The sequence below is a fragment of the Vicia villosa genome, linkage group LG7 (assembly GCF_029867415.1).
Source record: "Vicia villosa cultivar HV-30 ecotype Madison, WI linkage group LG7, Vvil1.0, whole genome shotgun sequence".
Classification (NCBI taxonomy): Eukaryota; Viridiplantae; Streptophyta; class Magnoliopsida; order Fabales; family Fabaceae; genus Vicia; species Vicia villosa.
Genome location: NC_081186.1, coordinates 26,391,690 through 26,399,768, shown reverse-complemented (window position 1 = coordinate 26,399,768; position 8,079 = coordinate 26,391,690).

Genomic DNA, 8,079 nt, shown 5'->3' with positions numbered 1-8,079 from the left:
AAGTAAGTGGTGTGTTTGAAGAGGATTGTTCTTCATCCACATTAGTGTTGATTGATCTTAAAGGTGTTAAGAACCTTTGATCACCCTATAGGTTAGATAGTAGGCATAGGCTTGTACAATAATTCTAACTATAGTGAAATCTCTTTCGTGTTTGAAAGGGGACTGGAGTACTCTCGGATTGTGAGGGGAACCAGTATATATCGTTGTGTTCTTTATCTTTTCGCTTTTACCGCTTTCATCACCATTACCAAGAAAAAGATAAAAACCATCAAAAGCCTTCAAACACTTAACCAAAAATCAGTAAAGACTTTCTCATAAAACCGATTAATTTTTGAAAACCTAATTCACCCCCCCCCCCCTCTTAGGCATATCTGATACTTAAAATATAAACACCTTATGATAACATATCAATTAGAGCATGAAATTTCCATTAATTCACCATCAAATAGGACCAATGTAGCATCAAAGATGCATTGAAAAGGGTGAACGACAAGAGTTGAACCTGATTAGAATTTTGAGGAAGGGGACTCGCCTTGTTACCAAGTTCCTACGTATCTCCTTAGGGAGAATCAGAGTCAACGTAGTTTGGGGCACAGGGTTGTACGCCTTTGAATTTGATATGATATGGTTTGAAGGCTTTTTGAATGGCCTATCGTAGTTTTGAATTTTGTGGTTTGCAAGGCATTTTGAATTGCTTGATCGAAGTGATGAAAATCTGTAGTTTGAAGGAGTGTTTTAAGATTTGGGCTTGCAACCCTGATTTGATGTGTTTTTGTTAGGTGCGATGATCAACAGATTTGATCATTATAATTAACGAATTTGATAGTGTATTGCTGGCCATTCTGACCGATAGATTCGGTCGTCACGAGCAGCAAATGAAGTATATTTTAACTTTGTATAATTAAATTTCGAGTTTTATCGTTATCCCTCATAACCAATAGATATGGTTATTACATGATAACAAATTTCATTATTTATGTTTCATTATTAATATTAACGAATAAACTAATTAGATTAAATTTATTTCTCGCCAATGCGACTAATAGATATAGTCGGATCGAGGAGAAAATTAATTAAGGGTTAATGCTTTGCCAAATGACCAGTGGGATTGGACAAACCCTAATACGTTGATAAACCTCTAGGATTTTGTGATTTTTATACTTAAAATAATTAAATCAATTAAGTCGAATAATCGACATAATCGAATAATCGGGATGATCCTAAATAATTCTAAACCCTAATCCCTAACCTTTATTTATTATTTAAATCATAAATTAAATTTATAAAAGAAAACCCTAAAATTAATAGAAAATAAAACAAACTTATAAAACTAATAAAAGACATAAAAGAACCTGGACTGCAATCCTGTGTGATGACCCTTTGAGGGTTTATCGTACGCCTTCAAACCTATGTGCGTTGGATCCAATTCTGAGGAGATCCTAAGGCTAATGATGGAGAACGCATCCTGAGCGTGGGTGCGCCACATGCACTGGATCTGAATCTGCAAAGGGAATCAAGAAGAAGAAAAAAACAAAGAAAATATATGGTACAGGTGGGGGTCGAACCGATGCCTCTGCGCATTAAACCTCATAGTTGATCCCTTTGCCACTAGACCAATTTCGCTAGGTGATAATGAATTAAAACATATCCTAGTTAAACGCTCAAACGACGCGAACAGTTTTTAAACAAAAATCAGCACGCCCTTATGTTCTTCTTCTTCGCGTGGCTTTTTCCTTTTTTTCTGCAAATACGTGAAACGCTTTGGCCACGGTTTCTTGGTGTGGCCATAAACTTGCCAACATCAAATTCATCATACGGTGCCAATAAATCTCAATTAAATACCCATATTAACTAAAAGACACCTTCTGAATGCGATGGAACTATTAATTTTGGCCAACTTTGCTTCTATCCATGGTTCCCAAATTAAAGCTTCACAACCCTAAAAATGGTGAAATCTTGTACCTGCAACCAAAATCCAATTAACCTATGCCAAAAGCTTCGTAACATCTTTGTGAATCAATATATGCAATCAAATTATACTAATCACGCAAGAATTATGGAAATCGACACATAAGAAAAAATTCAACAAAATCGTGAGCCTTATGCCATGATTCCGGATGTTTTGATCGTAGAAGACGATTGAAATAGCACCAGGGAGCACCAAAGAATCGATTGAGATGTTTAAAACGCCCTGAAACAAACTCCAACCACCAAAACGATCTTGACTTTTTCCTTCTCTTTTTTTGAACGTGTTTACGGTTTTGGAGGCCAGGAAAACCTCCCTTTGGCATCTGCACTTGTTCAGTATATATGTGAGACTGAATTAGGTCACTAATGTTGTATCAAATATCCTTGAATCCATGGTTGCCATTTTTGAAGAGATTTCATTTGAAAATATTTCTAAAATGTGCTCAATTCTAATCTAATCTTACCAATATGATTTAGCACGAAATTGGATGGAGATTATGGCATTTAAGTGATTGAATTTGATTAGAAATCAAAACTAAAACAAATCTTGCACATTTCCCTTATTTATTTTGATTTAAATTATGTTTAAAACGAATAAAAATTCACTAAAATTATAATAAAAATCAAATGGTCGTGGGATTGATTTTGGGGCATCTTAGTAACATTATAACCAAGTTTGGATCATAAAAGGATAGGCCCATTTAGGAAAAATCCAAGTTTAACCCTTATTTGCTTCACATTTTCCCTTCAAAATCAACCAACTTTGACGAGGCATATCTCCCTCAATATTTAAGATGTGAGAGAGTTCTAGAACTTTTTGGAAACCCAAGGATATCCTCTACAAGCCACTTTGGGACATATTTTTCATTCGGAGATGTTATCTTGATGATATGCCCTTTGACAAAAACCTGCTTTCGGTTGACCTTTGAAAAGGACCTATAATCTTTTGTATCATATCTCTTAAATGGTGCATTTCTGGCCTTGGCTTGTGAGAGACAAAGTTGTAGAGGATTCAATTTCCTTCAAAATGGGCTTTGAGTGAGAAATTTCTGACACTCCATGTGGAAGTTATGACCACTCAAAGTTGAGCTGACTTTTCCTATAAAAAACCCTAATTTGAACCTTTAAATTTGTTCGTTTCCGAGTTTTTATTAATGGATCATGATCAACCTTTGATCAAATGATGGATATAACCTCAAATACTTGATGTTTACCAAAATTCAGGAGTTTTGACTGTACCTTGACCATAGTTGACTTTTAGGTCAAACTAGTCGACTGTGGATCACCTGAGCATTTGAATGAGAAATCCTTGGGATTGAAGCTTGATAATTGACATAGAGGTACCTTGAGACATATGGGACACCATGAGATCCATTTTAGGCTTTAGAGATTCAAATTCTTTTGATGAAACGCAAACCCTATTTTAGGAGGCCCTCGATTAGGAGAATGTTTGCTCGAATAAACTCTTGAACCTTGAACCCTTGAAGATGAAATGTGATGGGCAAATTTTGGGGTATGACAGCTGCCCCTGTTCAATCTTCTTAAACCTGAAGAGTTAGATAGGCACGTCTACTTATTGTGATCTAAAGGTAGAAGATGATTGAACACTGAAATGCCCTGAAATTTGCATTTGTCGAAAAAAGTTCTGTGGGAGATGGGCTTAAAGATGCCACCCAAGGTAAATACCATTTTTCAGAATGTGAAGCAAATGCTTTTTGGAAGGAACCAGGTGCTTTGATTGTAGCATGGCCTGAAGAGGCAACCTTAATTTCATGCGATGTCATGATGCATGTAATGTATGATGCAGCGAGCTTCTATAAATGAGAGCCATGTATGCACTATGTATGAATGAGGTTTGTAATTTGAATGATGCATGACTATTAACTATGTTAGTCGAAGCATGTTAGTAACTTTGAAAAAAAACCTTTGTTTGTTATTGATGAAATTTTGAAGAAGATCACTGCCGAGGGACTAACGTCATAAACCCAATTGAAGACCCTTTTGAAAAACCTTGTGATAAGGGAAAATAAATCCCTATTTGCTGCCGGAGATTATATCAATTAGCGAGAAGATTTGAAGGAGATCACTGCCAAGGGACTAACGTGATGAATAACGTAGCTAGCAATAGCGAAGGTTCGCCATTTACTGTATAGAAGGTAGTTAACTTGCTATAGTCCTAGGAAGGTTTTGCAGTTTGTAGGTAATCCACTTACTATAGTTCTAGTAAGTCGTCGCGGTTGGTATACCTACTCCCTATCTTAGTTTGAGTAAGCTTATTGTAGATGGTGTGGCCCACTTACTAGTGTTCTAGTAAGTCGTTGCAGATAGCCATACATGCTTACTATCATAGTTGGAGCAAGCTTATCGTAGATGGTGTGGCCCACTTACTATTGTTCTAGTAAGTCGTCGCAGTTAGCCATACCTACTTGCTATCTGTTATACCCCAAAATTTGCCCGCATCTTTTTTCAAGAAAACTCCAATCTGAAAATTAAGAGTCTCATATAATCATGGATTTTTATTTCAACAAATATCCTGACATATGAAATACTTAGTTTTTTAGAATTTTTCTTATACAGTAATTTGGCTTGCAGTTGAATTTATTCTTACGCAAACGCCAAATACTGTTTATTACTTCACACATGCTATTTATTTATTTACAGATAAATAGTACTCACACAATTGGTACAGAGTTAAATCTTTTTGCAGGCGCAGAATCAGGAAACTCAGACTGTACTGGTAACAGTCAGTCGACAGTCAAACTGCTGGCAGTACAATTCTCAGTGTTTTGTACCATCAATCAAATCAATCTTTTACAATTCAAAATTCCAAGATTTTTGTTCTAGAAGTCTTCTGAATATCACGCGATTAGCAGAGACTCAACACTGCACAAAAATCAGGTACGCTTAACTGTCTCCTACACAAACAGTCCCTGACTAGGGTTTTCTTGTTTTTACAGGAGAAACAAGCTTTTGAGACCTCAAATGGATTTCATGCACATCCATATATCTCAAAGTACCATCATACAAATTTTCAAACTTCAATTCACTCAGACGCACCGTCAGCAGCTCAAACAGTCAACAGACGACCCGTTTGACCAAAAAAGTCAACAGACAGTCAAAAATGAAATTTTTTGTCAAAGTCCATATTTTGTCAAAGGATTCATCATTTGATCATTGGATGATCATAATTCATCAAGGAAAGATCAAAAATCAACAAAACCCTAAGATTCAAAATTAGGGTTTTTGCCTGAAAAGTCAACTCAACTTTGACTGATGATAACTCTCTCATCCTTCATCCAAAAAATTCAAACCAAAGCTCATTTTGAAGGAAATTCAATTATCTTTCAAATGCCATTCATCCCATGGTCATTGGATTCACCATTTGAAAAATATGATCAAAGACATTACAGGTCATTTTCAAAGTCAACAAAAAGACACTTTTTTCAAAAGGACACACAAGGAGCATCAAAAATCATTTTGACCTGAGACCAAAGACATTGGTTAGAGGACTCTTTGAGGTTTTCAAAAAGTGCAAGAACTCCTTCATATGACAAAAATTGAGGGATTTACACCTTGTTGAAGTTGGCTAAATTTTGGAAAATGCATAAAACCAACATTGCTCAAAAATGCATTTTTTCCAAATGGGGCCAAGTTTTCATGGTTCAAACATCATTGCCATGTTATTATGGGCCTCCCACGACCAAGACAAAGCCCACACCATTTTTATCCATTTTTGGCTTAATTTTATCTTATTTTAAGATTAAATAAAAAGGAAAAATGGAAGGATAAAGCATAGCTTATTTTCTAAGCTAAAGCCACCAAGGAATCTTCAATTATGCAGCAAGGAAGGTGCAAGGAAAGCCTAGAGCAAGAGTGTGTAAAAATCAAGCAATGGTTGCTTGAAAGTTAAGCTTGAAAGTCAAAAATTCAACAAAGACAATTAAGGCTTCTTAGCTTCCATTATAAGCACTCATGGCCTATAAAATAGCTCAAGACACTTCACAAAAGGAGGGGGCCACGAAATAGACAAAAGCATAGCAAAGAAACTCACAAAAATTCTCAAAAAATTCCAAAACTTTGTAATTTTCATTTTGTGGTTTCCAACCATTATCAATACAAACAAACACTTCCAATTATCTTCTAAAATAATATAGAGTAAGAATAAACTCTTTGTGTGGTCCCATGAGAGTCGTAACATATGCATGGTGTTTTTCATGAACATACACATATAACTTTCGTTTTCCTATGCATGCTTGATTAAAATGAAAACTAACCACTTGAATGGACTCATGGCATGATATAGAGTAGGTTTGAGTGATCACATGCAAGCTTTAACGTGGTTTTGAAGCTCCACCATTTTTGAGCTTCAAACATGTGAAGCTTTCGTTCTCCATGATACAAGCTTCAAATGGAAAAACTAACGACGCTATCATGTTCAGAAGGGTCCAATTAGGTGATCTGGGTGGCCTTTGTTCTTTTTTATTTTCATTTTGTAGGTCGTTCAAAAGCATGGAAAAAGAAAGAAAAATCCGCAGGAAAATCCGCAGGTAAATCTGCAGCAAAATCCGCAGGTAATATGAAGAAGAAGATGAATAGTAAGGTGGAATCTTTGACCACCACGCGTGGCAGATTTACTCCCTCTCATTCGTTGGTCAATTGCACGTGGGTCCCACGTTGGACTCTCAAAATCAGCATGATCACATGTTGTCCCTCTATCCATGTGCATCATGTTACTTTAAATCTGAGCCACAAGATCTCCTAGTAATATGATCCAACGCATCAAAAAATGCAGCCACACCATAACCCATCATAAATTACCACACATGATCACTGCTTTATTTATTTTTCTATTTTATTTTAATTTCTTTGCAAAATTAATTAAAAATAGTTTTAAAAATCCAAAAAATACACAAAAAATATTTCTAAGCTTCTAAAATAATATATTATTTTCTGAAATAAAAATATTTTATTTTTCTTCATAATTTCAATATTTTGCATAATTAATTAGTATATATTTATATATTTGCTTTTTAATTATTCTAACCAATAAAAAAAATCATAAAAAAAAAATTGTTCTTTATGTTAAATATTGTTTATATATTATAAACTAATTTTGTACATATTTAGGATAATTTTCTCTTTAAGTTTTAATTATTTGTATAATTATTGGTATAATTATGTATTAATTAGCTTAATCAATTTCAAATCAATTTCAAATCAATTTCAAAAATTCCAAAAAAATTAGTCTTGTTTTAAAATTAATTGACAAATATTTTGTACATATTTTGAACTTAATTTTTAGGTTTAAAATTTATTTTCATCTTTTCCCTCATTTTATTTTAATTAATCATGCATTAATCATAATTAAAATAAATCATAAAAAAATCCAAAAACATGCCCTTTTATTTTTCTTGCAATTTAAATTCCTAGATAAATGTATAGGATGTCAAATTCATGTAAATAGGCTAGTTTACATTTCCTGCACAATCGATGTAATAGCGTAGATTTACTTTCCGCACTTTACATTTCCGCATTTTAATTTCCAGCAAATATAAACTGCGTGTATGTCAAAGATAAAATTGAACCGTTAGATCACTAACTTCAAAGATAAAATATCTGAATACAAACACAATCACACTTGCACCTTTTAAGGTAATCCCTTCTCATTCTTTTCAAAATCAAAAGTCAAAATTCTACTGTTTCGAGTACAAAATCAAACCTTTTGTTTATATCCGGTGAAAGGATAGATTTTTAAAGGAAATAGGATAAAGACCTTACAACTCAGGGTAGACCTCCTAGTTTGCTTGCTCAAATCAAAACAAACAAAATTCTCATACACTGTTGTTTTTCAAAACAAAACTTTCCAAAAAGACAATACTTTGTATACATCCAAACACGGATCATTACAAAGTTAACGTTCTTTTCAAAACATCTTTCGAAAGATAAACAAACATTTTGTATACATCCACACAAGGATCATTACAAAATTCAATTTACAAAGGTATTTGAAACCACATATGAGCATTCTAAAGCAATTGAAAAGTAATCGAAAAACAAGTGAGCTAAGCAAACTTAAGAGCCCATGGATAACCATGGATACAAAGGGTGCTA